This window comes from Pinus tabuliformis, chromosome 8 (genome assembly GCF_031772625.1).
Source record: "Pinus tabuliformis cultivar Carrire ecotype Pingquan chromosome 8, CPIR1, whole genome shotgun sequence".
NCBI classification, from domain to species: Eukaryota; Viridiplantae; Streptophyta; class Pinopsida; order Pinales; family Pinaceae; genus Pinus; species Pinus tabuliformis.
In genome coordinates, this window is record NC_142294.1 from 1,814,636,307 (window position 1) to 1,814,653,329 (window position 17,023).

The following is a 17,023-nucleotide window of genomic DNA, read 5'->3' on the forward strand; positions in this document are numbered from 1 at the left end:
AGAGTTTAAAGCAACATTAGAAAACCCCTTGTCTTCCATGTTGATTATATTGTTATTGGATATTATGTACCTACTCATAATCATGCTTTCTACAAGGGAATTACTTGCTTCTATGAGGATGACAAGATAGGGTGTATTTCCTTTAATTTTAAGCTTATAAGTTATAAAACACTTTTGGATTTTATCTATCTTTTTCTACCATTCTTTAGAGATGTTGTAGCCCCAAAATTCATAACCACATAAGATAACAAGAGTGACAAGAGTCTCAAAGAGGAGATTTCTCATATCCCAAAACCAAATGTTTACTAATTTACAACTGCTTTCCACTCCATAATAAGTTTTCCACCCTTAAGTTTGTGATGAGATTGATTATGAAATATCTGTATGTACGTCACTTCCTCGAAGTTATTATTCTATTACATGAAATTAATGTAAGTGTCTTTTATAATTTGATTGGCATAGTCTTTGTTTTGTCAATGTCAATATTCATACCCATACTAGATCAAAAATTTTGAGAATTATTATGTGCTTGTCAAGATCAGAGGGACTTCTCGTCATAAGAACAATATCATCAGGATAAAGAAGAATGACAATGATTATTCTAGCTAGAGACATGTTGATGCATCCTACTTCTTCCTAAAAACTCTCAAATTTGTTAATATATATGCCAAAAAAGATAGGGGACATGACACAACTTGGCTTGACTCCTACATTACAATAATTTATTTTGACTAGCCCTATGTATTCCTAAACTTGGCAATAACATTCTTATACAACATTATATGGGTAGCTCTCAACTCAAATGAAACTTTTAGCTCTTCTAATATGTTCCAAAGTTTAGTTCTAAGCACTTTGTCAAATCATTTGCTAATGTCAATGAAGCACCACACAATATTAATTTTATTATTGTGACACTCCTCAATAATGATCTTGAAAGTAGCAATGTTGTTTGTACTTGAATAATAGTTCCCAAATATGATTTGTCCTTCCACTATTTTTCCATGACATTGAAGCTATATAACAATTTTCTTTTCTAAAATCATTCCATATAACTTAACTAAAAAATAACTCTGATATAATAACAAATTAAACATAAATAAACTCATTTTATTTTTTTATCCAAATAAATCACTATATTTTAAATTAACAATATACATAAGTCAGTTTCAACACATTCATCTTATGTTTTTTTTAAGAAAATTAAAAAATTTTGAATAACCAACTCACTTGTAAAAATAATACTTCAAATTAAGTGAATATAAAACTTTTCAATTACTTAAATATTTATTTTTATTTTCATTTTTTTGTTCATTAGGTAATGTGAGTTTTGAAATGGCCCTCGAGTATGTCCTAAAAATGTTTTTTCTTTGCTAAGACCTCATCTTCCTCTGATGTAAGGAAACATGTTAATGGCCCTAGACCCAAAGGCATCTAGCAAGAGTGAAAGTCTACCCTCTTACATACCACCATCGGGTAATTCCATGTGGCATGGTTTTCCTTGAATAATAGTGATGAGTCAGCTTGCATTCGCAGATAGAAGCCAGTGATGGTTTTCCCCACTATTGGCTTGAAAATTGAGTTATGGTAGTTTTTCCCACTTTTTGGAAAAAATATGTCAGTCCTGAGATGATTGGCACGCCTAGCCTGTGGATTGAGTAATCGTAACCCAAGGGCATCTAACATGTCAAAATCACCCAAGGATCGCACTTGACCAAGGCCACACTAACCATTACCATCACTGAATTTTTGCCTGCAAAATTTGGAACCAATTTCCTTTTCACCAAAAATTATCATAACGAAACAGCGTGTCCTCTAAATATATTTAAAAATAATAATTTCAATATTTTAGTCAATATTAAAATATTTATTTAAATACTTGTCTAGCAAGATTTACTATTGTAATTTTTAATATTAATGTGCAAACTAATATCTATTATAAACTTCATTATCCATTCTTCTTAGTTTTTGAAGATATTTCAAAATGATATTGTAGAGCAGTTATATGATATCCAAATCCATATACTATTTAACGCGGTAGGTACTTCATAAACTTGCAATATTTACTAAATATTATAAATTGTAATTTTTAATATTAATATGCAAACTAATATCTATCACAAATATATATTATAAACTTTATTATCCGTTTTTCTTAGCTTTTGAAGACATTTCAAAATGATATGATGTAGCAGCTAAATAATATCCGTATACTATTTAAGACAATAGGTACTTTATAAACTTGTTCATTCGGAGAATTAACATAAATACTATTAAAATGAAAATATAGTAATTTATATTTAATATTTTTATATTAAATATTTTATTATAATTTTTTATGTTATTTTTTTTCTCACTATTATTAAATTTGTTAATATCTTTATTAACCAATTACAATAATTGGTTTGTAGAATAATTTAGTAGCTTCACTATAATATCTTAATATTTAATTTTTATTAATGTTGTAATTGTAATTAATTATATTATTATTTTTATAAAGGCATATAAATATAAATGGACAAAATACCCAAAACAATTATAATTATAATTTAATACCATCTAATTAAGAGGTGAAGTCTTGATATGGACTATGAGAAGCCATGATCTAAAATAGTGCAGATTAGTAATGCTGTGCTAATTTCGCGTTCAGAATAAAACTGAAGATACTTATCATTTACTTATCAAGTGCTTAAGGATTCAATATTTTTTGCTTAATTAACTGATTCCCATGAGAGTTTCTTATGTAAATGTTAGAAATAATTTAACATAAAACATATGTTGAACAACAACAAAATATCAACAAAGAACATCAAATTGCAACACACAACACAAAGATTTGATGAGGAGTTCACCCCTCCTGGGCTACGTCTCTTTGGTCCAGCTTTCAATGTTTGGGCCTCTCTATTATGCTCAAATTATAAAAAAAAAGTGTGTTTGCAATGCTCAAATGCCTCTGAAACCTATCTCAATGAGTTCATAATACTAAAAAATGGCTATTTAGCCTCTTTCTTCATCCCATTTGGATAAGAACTAAAGAATTTATGACTTCTCCTAGTTCTCCCACTATTGTTCCACAAATTATTCAAAAACCGACATAATCCCACAAATTCGTTCCAAAATCCACTAACTCAGTGAAAATTCGGTCGCGCCGTAGGTCATAACCTATCGTTCGTATCGCAAATCACAATCGACAAGTGCTATGAGGTATTATGGTCTGTGAATAGAAAATGGATGATTTGTGATTGTGATATTGCAGACCCGATGAGATATTAAATCACAACCTATAGTGGCATTGCATCCAGGGATTATCGCATTTTGTTATCGGTGTAAAATCCCAACGTATGGTCTTGTAAACAAAGCGGAATGTTGCGATAGTGATATCGCGGACCCGCCAGGACATTAAACTGCAACATATAAAATATCACGTCCGGGGTCTTATCACTCATCGCAATCGGAAATCGGCACAGGAACATAATCGATGATATGGCAGACATGCCCGGGCATTAAACTGCAACACATAAAAGTATCGCACCTGGGTAGTCTATCGCAATCAGAACTTTATCGATGGTAACAAAAATATCAGTGGGGTTTTGGTACAATATGTGATTGTGATTATCACAAATCGGGGGAAGCGCTAAGTGGCAGGTTGTCAATGGGTCCTGCATATTGCATATCGAGGAAAAATAGTGGATGCAAGTTAATAATTGGGCCCTGGCAGGTTGGGTTGCGATTTGCGATTATCGCAAATTGCAACCCAACCTACCGGGGCCCGATTCTTAACTTGAATCCATTGTTTTTCCCTGATATGCAATATGTGGGACCCAATGGCAACCTGCCACTTGGTACTTCCCCATTTGATGGGACCTTTGCCATGTCATCCAATGTTGCCATGTGTCCAAGTCAAACTTGAACTTTGACCTGCTCTAACTTCTGCATATGAGCTCGGATTTGAGTGTCGTTCACACCGTTGAATTCAGAATGACAAGCTCTTTGATCGAAAGTTAAGTTTAACAAAATTTTGACAATTTGATTTTTTAGTATAAACTTGAGGACCTGATCACTCCTCCCCACTGGAAGCCTTTTGGACCCCAAAAGATTATATTCAATTATTGAACAGATGAGGGTACTTTTCCCTCACCTTCCCCTCTTCAATCCATTTGGCCTTTGATGGATTTGTACCTTTTAGACCCACTCGAAGATAATCAAAATTCCCCTCTTTGATGACCTCGTTTTTCTGTCAAGTATGATGTCTTGCTAAAGATCATTAAGAAATTCTGGAGAAAAATCTTCAATTGATGGAATTTGTACACTTTCTCCTTGATCTTCACTCACAGGAGGCTCATACAATCTCAAATTAATATCAAATTTTCAATATTAACAATGGAATGAATTTGCATATATGAAGGCAAATCTAGCTTGAAAGCGTTATTATCAATCTTTTCCAGAATTTTAAATAGACCATAACAGACTGGTTTCAAATTTTTACCTTTTCCTTGAAGCCTTTCCTTGCTAATGTATAGCCAAACTTCATCACCTACTTGAAACTAATGATCCACATGATGCTTAGCATGCCTTGCCTTATACTTGCCTTGACTCTTTTCTAGTTGTTCTTGAACTGTTTGGTGAATCAACTGAATTTTTTCAATTAATTTATTTGCTTTGTCTATGTTGCTATGTCCATTTACAACTACATCTTTCTCAAAGATGAAATCCAAAGGTGATTTAGGCAAATAACCAAGACATGCCTCAAAAGGTGAAGTTAGAGTAGAAGAGTGTTTTGCTCGGTTGTAAGCATGTTGAATATAATGCAATTGTTCATCCCACAACTTAGGATGTTTGCTACAATATCCTCTTAGCAAATGAATAACTATCCTGTTAACCACTTCAGTTTGATCATCTGTTTGTAGATGGAAGGTTGTACTTTTCTTCAACTTGGTGTCCATCAAGTTCCATAAACTTGACCAAAAATTCCCAACAAATCGGTAATCACAATCAATAATAATAGAAGTAGGTAATCCAAAATGAACCTATACATTTTCAAAGAAAATTTGAGCTGTTTGTTCAGCTAGAATTGCTTTTTACAAGGCATTAATATACATCTTGCTGAACCTATCCACAACTACATACAAATAATCATGACCTTTCCTTGATAAAGGAATACCTCCTACAAAATCCATAAAAACACTCTCCCATGGACGTGAAGGTACTGGAAGTGGTGTGTACAGTCCTAGCTTCCTATTACTAGGTTTACTGACTGCACACAATGAGCAACCTCTAACAAACATGACACACTTTCAAGCATACGAGGCCAGTAAAAATACCTCTAAAGATTTGCCACTATTTTACTTACAGCGAAATGTCCAGCAATAAGAGAAGTGTGTGCTTCCCTTGTGACATTTACTCTCTCCCTGTGGAACACAAAGTTTTCCCAAATGATACAACAAATTATCATGAACATGGTAGTCTAATTCCTAAACTTGGTGGCCTTGAATCAAGTTTAAATATACCTCTTGAAAGTCAGCATCATGTGCATATTGCTCAACATAACTTTCAGGCAAAACCGAATGATTCTTGAGTAAAAAGGTTTCATTAACAATTGGTCTAGAAAGCATATCAACAACTCTATTATAAATACCTTTCTTGTACTTGATTACCAAGTGGAATTGCTGTAAGAATCCCATCCAACAAAAGTTCCTTGATTGCTACAATTTTGTTTAAGATTGCAGATATTGCAATGGTTGATGATTGGTGTGAATAATGGTTTCTTTTCCCATCAAGTAATGCTCCCATTTCTTCACACTTTGCACCAATGTATAAGTTATTTATCATACGTAGGATAATTAATAACAACACCATTAAAAATTTCAGAATGAAATGAAATGAGCTTACCATGCTGTAAAAGAATTGCACCCATGGCGTAGTCACTTGCATTTGTTTGTATTTCAAAGGGTTGTTTAAAGTCTGGAAATGCTAAAACTGGGGTTGAACTGATCTTTTTTTTTTAAACATCAAATGCTTTTTGTTGTTTGCCTCCGCACTGGAAGACAACCTTCACGTTGGTCAAAGCATTTAATGGATCTGCTATGGAAGAGAAATTGGCAATGAACTTCCTCCAATACTACACTACTCCGAGAAAACTCTTTACTTCTGTGACTAATTTGAGTATTGGCCAATTCACAATGACCGAAACTTTATAGGGGTCAATCTTCAACTCACCTCCTCCAACTATATGGCCCAAATACACTAAGGAAGTTTTCCCGAATTCACATTTAGACATATTCGGAAATAACTGTTCTCTTTTCGAGACATTCAACACTTTCCTCACATGCTTGACATGCTCTTCTCATGATTTGATGAATATCAAAATATCATCTAAATAAACAATTACAAACTCATCAAGAAAGGATCTTAAAACATCATTCATAACTCTCATGAATGTAGCTGGAGTGTTGCAAAGACTAAAAAGCATAACCAGCCACTCAAACAATCCCTGTTTGGTTTTAAAAGAAGTCTTCCAAATATCCTCCTCAACTATTCTAACTTGATGATGTCCACTTCTGAAGTCTAATTTAGTGAAATATTTTGCATTCTTCAACTGATCTAACAAATCATCTATTCTAGGCAGTGGGTATCAATTCTTTATGGCAATTTTATTCAAAGCTCGATAATCAACACACGTGCACCATGTTCCATCTTTCTTGGGTACCAAAACAATTGGTGAACCACATGGCTAAGTAGAGGGATGAATTACAACTTCATCTAACAATTCCTAGACTTGTTTCTTAATTTATAAAATTTCTAGAATTGACATTCGAGACATACTGATATTTGGGAGTGGACAGTCTTGTTGTAGCTAAATTTCATGCTGAATTCCCATTTTTGGTGGAAATCCCTTTGGTTCTTGAAACATGTCTCCATATTGATTGACCACATCAACCAATTCAGCTTTCAACTTCACGTCACAGCCTGTAAAGGATTCATGCTCCGTGTCATTCTTTTACTTGATCATAAGGCGCCCTGTGCTTGCCAGAGATAGATTAAGCTTTCTGCGATGAGCTCTCACAATATACTCCACTCCATCTTTGAACAAATTATGTTTGTTCTCAAATCTATGGAAAAACAAATTTCCTATCATACAAATATGGGCCTCCGAACACAATTCCAGAAATATCCAACGACAGTGCATCTAATTCGACTTCATCAATGAAATTAGCAGTAATTGCAAACCTGAAAACGCATTTCCTTGTGACCTAAAGATTTGCATCCTTGGTTATCCAACCCAACGGATATGGTTTATGATGAGGAACGGGTTCTAGATTCAACTTCTTGACCAAGTATGTAGAAATTAATTTTTCCTAAGATCCACTGTCAAATAGCGTATCAGTCTTGGTGTGTTTAGAAATAACTCTGATATGGAACAAATCAATTCTGTTTTCCTGATTTGAACCATTACTGGAGTTATCTGTTATGCTGGTTCTTGCCACGAATTCCTCTTTGCTTGCTTTTTCCACGACTTTTCCTTTAGTGATTGTGGCTGCAATCTTTGCTTCATCACTTGAGTCGGAACCCAAGCCTTGTTGTACAATAGTGTTTCTCTTCTATTTTCCTTTATTGTTAGATTTCTTCGATGGTGATTTTGGATGAAGCTTCCAACAAAGCGCTTCATCATGGCCCTCTTTGGAACAATTATTGCACATGGGTTTCTCCCCTTCTTTCTTAGCAGAAGCATTTTTCTTCTGCTTTCCTTTTAATTTCTTCCATTTTTCACCACTCTAGAATGGCTTCTTCTTACCTTCTTCTTGTACAATTTTTCCCTCTTGCTTCAAGGTGTGTATCTTGAACATAGACCTCATCAAGATTCGTGGGATTAAACATAAGAATGGTATGTCAAAGATAGCTAGGCAAACCTCCTATATATTTCAGCAAAGTATCTTGTGACTGCAAGTCTACTCCTAGCATAAGAGCTCTTCTCCTAAACTCTTGAGTATACTCCTGCACATTTTGACCTTTTAAATGTCTAAAATTTTTCCAATTCACGATAGCTTTTTTCATATGGGCTAAAGGGTAGAATTGTCTTTTTATAGTGGCAATGAAATCAGACCAAGTAATAGAGATCTTACCATGTTTTTATTTTTGATCTCGTCTTGAGTCCTTGCTTCCCACCAAATGAGTGTTGCACCTTCCATTCTCAATGAAGCCAATTGAATTTTGATATCATCCTCTTGAAGGTTCTGAATTCCACAATACACCTCCAACAGATGAATCGAATGATCTAGCTTCTCTGCATTCACTTCACTATTATACATAGGCAACTCGAATTTTAACATCATGCTTTAGAAAAGGTGATTTACCAATTCCTTTTGCAGAATGATGATAAGTATGAGTATGGGTTATCGTAGTGGAAGAGGGTGAAGATGCTTGTGAAGTAGAAGATGAAGAAGATGGTGGAGAGGGCGGTGGTTTGTCTGCATTCCCATTGCCTCCTTTTCCATTACCTCCTCCTAAAGAGCCTTCTCCTTTGAGAGGTTTGAAACTTTCTCCTTGTAACCTACTATTCCTCTCTTCATAGAGGAACTTCACCATCTCTGTCATATCAAAGAAAGCCTTTCTAAAGGTCTTCTCATCCTCTGTCATGTTTGTAGGTTCTCCTTAATGAGACATGGTCTCTGAAAACTCAACTGCAATGTCTGCAACTTGAGGATGTACTGGTGTAGAAGACTTTGGAAACCTTTCTCTTCTTCCCCTTGAGCCAACTATAGGAATTTAAACCAGCTTCCCTTCTCCTCTTTTGAGTTTTAACCTTGTAAGCATGACATAAACTTGCAAACAACTAAATCCTTCTTTCACAAAGCAAATCTAGTAAGCAAAAACTAGTGCTCTGATACCAATTTGATCTGAAATGGAGCAGATTAGTAATGCTATGCTAATTCCCCATTCATAATAAAACCCAAGATACTTATCATTTACCTATCAAATGCTTAAGGATTCAATATTTTTTTTGCTTAATTAACTGATTCCCATGAGAGTTTCTTATGTAAATGTTAGAAACAATTTAACATGAAACATATTCTGAACAACAAAAAAATATCAGCAAAGAACATCAAATTGCAACACACAACACATAGATTTGATGACGAGTTCACCCCTCCTGGGCTACGTCTCCTTGGTCCAGCTTCCAATTCTTGGGCCTCTCTATTATGCTCAAATTACAACAAAAGTGTATTTATAATGCTCAAATGCCTCTGAAACCTGTCTCAATGAGTTCATAATACTCAAAAATGGCTATCTAGCCTCTTTCTGCATCCCATTTGGAAATAACTGAAGAAGTTATGACTTCTCCTAGTTTTCCCACTATTTGTTCCACAAATTGCTCCAAAACCGACATATTCCCACTAATTCACTCCAAAATATGCTAACTGAGCAAGAATTTGGCCGTGTCATGGGCCATAACCTGTCAGACGTATCGCAAATCACAATCAGGAAGTGTTGCGGGCTCTTACGTTCTGTGAATAGAAAAGGGGTGATTTGCGATTGCGATATTACGGACCCAACGAGATATTAAATCATAACCTATAGTGGTATCGCATCCGGGGACTATCACATTTCTCAATCGGTTTAAAATCCTGGCGGAATGTTGTGATAGCAATATCGCGGGCCCGCAGGGACATTAAACTACAACATATAAAATATCGCGTCCTGGGTCTTATCGCTCATCGCAATCGGCAATCAGCATAGGAGACACTCAATGCAATGGGGACAATTGCTTCCTAAGGAGGGAGGAATAATCCAGGTGGATATTGGTGGCCACCCACATATTCCACTTGGACCCTAGCATTGCCTCTTTTGGTTTCCTTAATTGTAGCACAATTTACTATTTTTGGTAGTTTTTCGGGTCCTAAACTTCCGGAGTCGTTTTGAAACCCTAAACAACGTTTTTTTGGAAAATGGGAAAAAAATGAGGCCCACAATAGGGGTTTGTAGTTGAAAGTTGTAGTGATCGGATAGATATTTATAACGAGGTATCGTACACATCAAACGAAGATCGTATGTCAAAGTTATGACCCATGCAGTTGATGTACCAATTTACCCAAATAGGGCTGACAAGCTTTTGGTGCTTCATCTCCTAGGGTTAGGTTTTTCGATGTTTAGGGTTTTCCATTGTTTCTCAATAATAAATATGCCTTCAAGCCTCATTGTAACATAGTTCAGAAGGCATGTAACTTCCACATCTCTTCTCAAAGATAAGCTACCATCGCCTAAGCTAGTTTATTTCCATTTTGCATGTAAATAGTTTTTAGTACTTTATAATTAATGAATTGAAGTTTTGTTTTCATTGTATCTCTGTGTTTCTGTTCATATCTACATTTCATTTCGTTCCTTCATAAATATGGATCATTGTGATTTTCGTGTTTTGGTTATTGCTTGATGAAGATAATATAAATTTAACAATAAACCAAGAAACATTCACAAGTAATTATCAAGTAAGCTAAATCAATCATTATCCACTAGCATCTTGGTTTCTCGACAGTAATATCCTCTTGAATGGAAGGCCCTAATCATTGATGCCATTCCATTTTCTTCTCATTAGATTCTTTGGAAACTGAGAAGACCCAAACCAAATTGAAAGCTCTGATAGGAAATTAAAATATGGATATTTGATTTCATTGTGTGGCTTTGAAGGAAAATTCAAATATAGTCCAAACCCCCACACAATATTATGGTGTTTGTAGCGCTACTTGATTCAGTGATGGTTAATATGGACATGAAGACTTATTATGTGATGCACTTGGAATTGGATTGTAGGTTTGATAATAAAGAAGAAGAGGAGTTTAGGGCTTCTGTGGAGGCTAGCAATGATAGTAGACTTGAGCATTAGCAATAGTGGATCAATAATTTTTTCTCTTCTTAACACTCAATAGTCGAATGAGATTGACTAGACCATGGACATGAAATGCTCCACAATGTCAATGACTTGATGGTGTAATGTGAATTGTTTTGAGAAAACTCAGCCACTAGTATATGGTTTTCTTCCAAAATATGTATGCTAATGGTCCATGTTTTTCAACGATCGATAATCTCTAATAGATGCATAATATTTGTTGCATGAAAACCATTTTTAGAGAAAAATGGGATTATGTTTAGGGTTTTTGAGCATTGGTAGTGAATGAATCTACAAATATGCTCATGGCATATAGAAACAATGATGCCTCTTTGAAGCATATGCCAACACAATTTGTGTGAATTTGCAACATAATAATTTTGATTCCAAATCTTGTGGAAAAATGGAGAAACCTTGGAGTATGCTACAGATAAACTATAAAGATCTCAGAGCTATCTAAAAACATCAACCTTGCTCTCATATTACTAATAGGTTAGAGATGTATAACTCCATGCATTGCAATTTTATTAAAAAGAGGAAAATATATATACACATAGATGACTATTTCTTTTATCTTCCCACAGATCATATGACTATTCCTATTCACCTAGATGACTCTTCAATTCTCCAAGATTAACTATTTATAATAATATCACAATACCATAATCCCAAGGATTAGGTATTTGGCACACAGAGGGGTTCAATTGTCCCACAAACAAGGACAAGTGACTATCAAAACTAGAATTAGAGTTATAAGGTATTAGCTCAACATTGTAAGCAAAATTAGAAGAGATGGCTTGTTGGAAGAACCAAATTTTCGAAACTTGACTAATGTTTAGTAAAACTATGATGAAAAAACTAATTCACAATAATATCGTATTTAGATAGAGACAATGTAGTACATGGGTTTTGATGATCACATGTATTATCTTGGATGATGGCCTCTATGTGTTCTTTTCCAAGATTACTAGTTGAAGCATCATATGAAGTTCAATTTGAGGTAAAGTGATAGAGGTTGTCAATTAGATCAAGGAAGTTTGTTAGGAATGGCCCTTGATTCGAAATGAGATGTGATTTGGAAACTTTCATTCACCAATACTTTAACTTGATTGAACATCCTGATAAACCCTCTAGATCCTCTTTAGTTCACTTTTTAAATGTTATTTTCTCAATTGTGTTCTTAAAATTATTATTACAAATATATATTAAATATTTACACTAAAAGGCCTATGGACTACTTTTAATGAGTGATTTACTAAAAGGGTTCATGAATGACTCCATGAAAGGGATATCACTAGTTTGAGTGGTTGCATTGTAATGGTTTTCTTATTTAAATGAAAATTCCATTGGTGAAGGAGGGGACCCTACCTCCCTCTTATTGCTTCTTTTTCTTTCTCACAATTTTATTTAAGATATTTTCTTTGCTTTAACTTAATGATTTATTAGCTTCATTCGCCAAGATTGAAACTATGGAGTTTAATGTGTCTTAATACATTATTAGCTTCATGGGTTTAAATTACAATTATGGAACTTATTATGCCCTTTTCAAGGTTACCATAAACGCTACCAAGAATCATTTTAGGAAATCCTTTTGGAGCTTGTTTAGGGATCTTCAATGGTACCATTTGGTGAATCTCGATCTTCTTTTGATTTCAAGTTGGTGGTGACATTTTTTCTTGTTGTTTTTTATTGTCAAAGATACTCGTCCTTCCTTTATTATGCAATCCATTTTTAACATTAAAATGATTAAATTTACAACCAATAAATACTAATGCACTAATAAAACTAGGCGAAAAGTAATTGTTTTATGTTTTGCATGGCTTTAGTGAATTTTTTCAAATAGAAAAAACAATCTAAAATGTGACACATTTCATTAACTCATTTATTGTAAATGATTTCAAGGTTAAATTTACAAAGTAGTTATATTAATTCAAAATTGGAAAGTAGTTCATTTGTAAGTAAGACAATAAGAAGAGACTTTTAAAGCCCATAGATCATAAACTTAGAATTCTAATGCTTCATATATTAAAGATCCAAAACACCAAAATTGTAATAAGAGAAGACATATGAGCTACTCTTTAAAGAGTGGATTATCATATGGAATGAAGAACTAGAATCTATTGTTGCTTATAGATTCATCTTAAGTAGAGATGTATCAAAGGTTGAGAGGGATCAAATATGTTTAGTTGCAAACCTCTTTTAAAGTGCAAAACTTGAAAAAAAGTTTGCACCTCAATAGATTTGATCTCTCTTTGGGCTTGAATATATATATATATATATATATATATATATATATATATATATATATATAGATATATTGCATTTTTAATGCATAATTAAATTTAAGACCTTGAAAATTTGCTTGGACACTTGGATTTTGTATATTCCAACAATTTTTTGTTGTATTCCAAACAATAGTGATTGAAAAAATATACTTCAAAATTTGACTAAAATATAGAGTAATTAGACTAGAAATATTTTCACCATATAAATTCATTTTTTTGAATTGCTTTATTAGATATTTGCATAACTTTTTTTTAAACTTTTAATTACTTTTTTCCTAAATTTAATATAAAATTATTTAATTTAACATGGACATTAAAATATTTTATTTATGGCAATGGGTGATTGTGAATTTTTTTTACCAAATTTCCTTTATACTAAAATGTAATAATAAATGAATAGAGATAACAGAGTGAGAATATATATATATATATATATATATATATATATATATATAAAGGAACATTGTTATTTTATTTAAAAAATATTTAATTTTTATTTTAAAAAAAGACATATCAAGGTTGAAGTTAAGCACGAAAAAATTTATACGTTTTCCTCATACGAAACTATATAAAATACTTTCTCTTAACCCAAAAAAACAAAACAATACACAATATAAAAAATACAATACTAGAAAATTATATATATATATATATATATATATATATATATATAAGATTTTAAATTAATATATAAAATAATCTCATAACCTTTTAATCTTAATTTCCCTTAAACTTAATTTCATACCTAAATTCTATATGTTATATTTAAATATAATAATTTTCTATTATATATTTGAACATTATTTTCTATTTTTTATTAATATTATTATACATTGATAATATTAATATTTGATGATGAATCATATTTGTTGGTTCAATAACCAGTCAAATCTAGCCGTTGTCAATAGCCATTACCTAGTCGAGGAATATAGCCGTTGGAGGTTCTGCCCTATCTATTTAACATGCAAAACATGATTTGTTCTTTCAACTTGTCCTGAGCATGAACGACAAATGAAATATCGTCTTGTGATTTACGGGAAAAAATCTCTCATAAACTTAATATGGATCATAGAAGCATCAATTCAACAACTAAAAAATTCTCTTATATGATTCTATGGAAAAACTTTGCTTAATTATTATACATTAATGAAAAAAATAAGAAAAAATCCAAAAAATTTATAGAATCTATCTATTTATCAGTGGTAAAAGATTTCTATAAAAAAAACTTTGCTTACTTACTATACATGGTCAATTTCATTTTATTTAGTTAAAATGAAAAAAAAAAGGGGAAAAAATCCAAGAGAGCACCCCAAATTGAATTCATAGAATCTATCTATTTATCAGTGGTGAGAGTGCGTTAATTACAGACTCTCACTCCAGGAAATTTTAAAAACAGTGATGAAAATATATGACTTCCTGCTCAGTTCTTATACATGTGTCAGATTCATAGTTAGATATATGAGTCCATTTATAAAGATTGTATGTACTCAGTCCAAACTCTTACAAGTTCCGAACTTAGGCAAAAACTCAACAAGTCTTTGGAGGTCAAAGGCGAACACATTTGACCCTGAAACTGGCCGACATGGCCAAAAAAACCTCTTCATAATAGACCCTGGAAGGATAAAATCACATGGGACCGCTCCTTTATGATGCTGGGGCCTGTTCCCTTATGCTGTAGTCCTAGGGACTGCTCGGCCATCCTGAGACAACGAACAATTTTTCCTTCAGACTGGTCAGAATGGTCAGCGTGCAATTGATTAAAAATGGTAATATCCAGACATTGGTAAACGACCAGTCATCTGAGCTGGTCACAATTATTTCACAGCTTAATATTAAGCTTTTTTATTCATCTCACTACCTTGCCTTCCAGTTCCCCCAAATTTTCTTTCTCGGGCTTCGAATAGAGCTCCAGCTTGAGCTTGATGTCCTGTAAATCATGAATTACTTGATCCTTCAGTGATAACAGAAGGATTTTTTTGTTTACTCCCTCTGCGAGCAGACAGAGCTGGTTTTCATTGCACTTCTTAACCACATGCTCCTCCTGGGCAGATCCTTCCTTTGAAAATGAAAATGGTCCACAATGCTGAGGGTCCCCATGGTGGAATGAGCTACAGTGAAGCTTCTACCTTTGTTCCTAACTGACAGCAATCCCATTATTCAACCGTGAAGATGTTTGTAATGATCCTAATTACAGTGTGATAATATTTCATCTTTATATGTGCAATATATAACCTTACTTGAAATAGGAACAGATCTCTTCCGACTTCCTTCCCGGATTGGTTCATCGGTTCCACGATTTATAAAGATTGCATGTACCTGCCGGGGATTAAATTACTAGCCAATCTTTACCCTTACAATTTACAAACTCACAAAAAAGCAACGCAGTCTTTGGAGGTCACAGGCATACACATTTGACCCTGAAACTGGAAAACATGATAGAGAATTGTGGATAAAACACCCTGAGAGGAGAATAGCATCTGAGGCCTGCCATATTCAGAAAAAATAAACATTTTATCCTTCAGAATGATCAGGTCAGCGTGCAGTTGCCTAAAAGTGGCAATATCCATACCTTCTTTAATGAAGAGTCACCGGAGCTGATCACAATTATATTACAGATCGATATTAAGCTTTTCAGTCAAGCTCGCATCTCCAGTTCCCCCGCATTTTCTTTCTCGAGCTTGGAATACAGCTTCTTGATGTCCTTCAAATCAACAATTACTTGATCCCACTTACCTCTATTTACTTCCATTTCCTTTTCAATGGTGCTTCTATCTGGATCCGGTTGATCTTTACTCTACTTATAGTTGAATATCTATATCCCACAACCCTCTTATTTCCTCTTGAATTTCCTGTACTGAGAACAGTGGGGTTCTTTTGTTTTCTCCCGCTGTCAGCAGACACGGCTGGTTTCCATTGCACTTCTCAATACCATGCTCCTGGGCAGTTCGTTCTGAGAATGAAAATGATCCATACTGCTCTGGATCCCCTATGGTGGAATAAGCTACTGGTGAAGCATCCATCTTTGTTGCTGACTAACAGTCAGTCCATTGTTCAACAGAGAATATATTTGTGATGATCCTACTTATAATGTTGTAGTATCTTATCTTATATGTGCAATATCTAACTTCCCTTGAAATGGGAACTGTCATGGACATTGTGAAGTATTTAGTCAATTGACTCCCAATGCTTTAAAGGTTGTCACTCTTTTTTATCCTAGTGTTTTGAAGCTTGTCACTCTTTTTATGGGGTGTAATGGCTCTATCAGAATTAGTAAAATAAAACAATTCCATTTACATGTAGAGCCTGATATCTTAAATTATATTCTTTATCTGTCTATATAATCACGCATGTGGAAATGGTAAACAATCTGCCCTCAACGCAGTTGATTTTCCAGCAGTTATGCAATCCTTCCCATGTCCTACCATTCAGCCAATGCGCTGGTTATCCATAAACTGTAGGCAAAGAAAATATTATTTTAACACTTCTGCAGGGCCACCAATGTCCTGCCATTCAGCCAATGTGCTGGTTAGATAATAGTTGCAGGCAAAGGAAATATTGTTTCAGTTATGTTTCTTTTATTTGATAAGCTGAGTATTTCTAATCTCCAACCATAGTGTAGAAGTTAAATCCTGTGATATGCCTTACGGCCAAAGGTGATGTTGAAATTTGATCGTATATAGGACACATTAGATTGAAAATAATCAAGAGCAGGTGGTTCACCTGTTGATAGAATATCACCAAATTATCCATTGCAAATACAAAGACCAGTTAGAAATTTGGTTATTCGCCCTCCAATTTTGGAGGAAAGCTGAATGTTGTACTTCAGCCTTTGCTTTGAGGTTTGAAGGATCCATTTTATGGT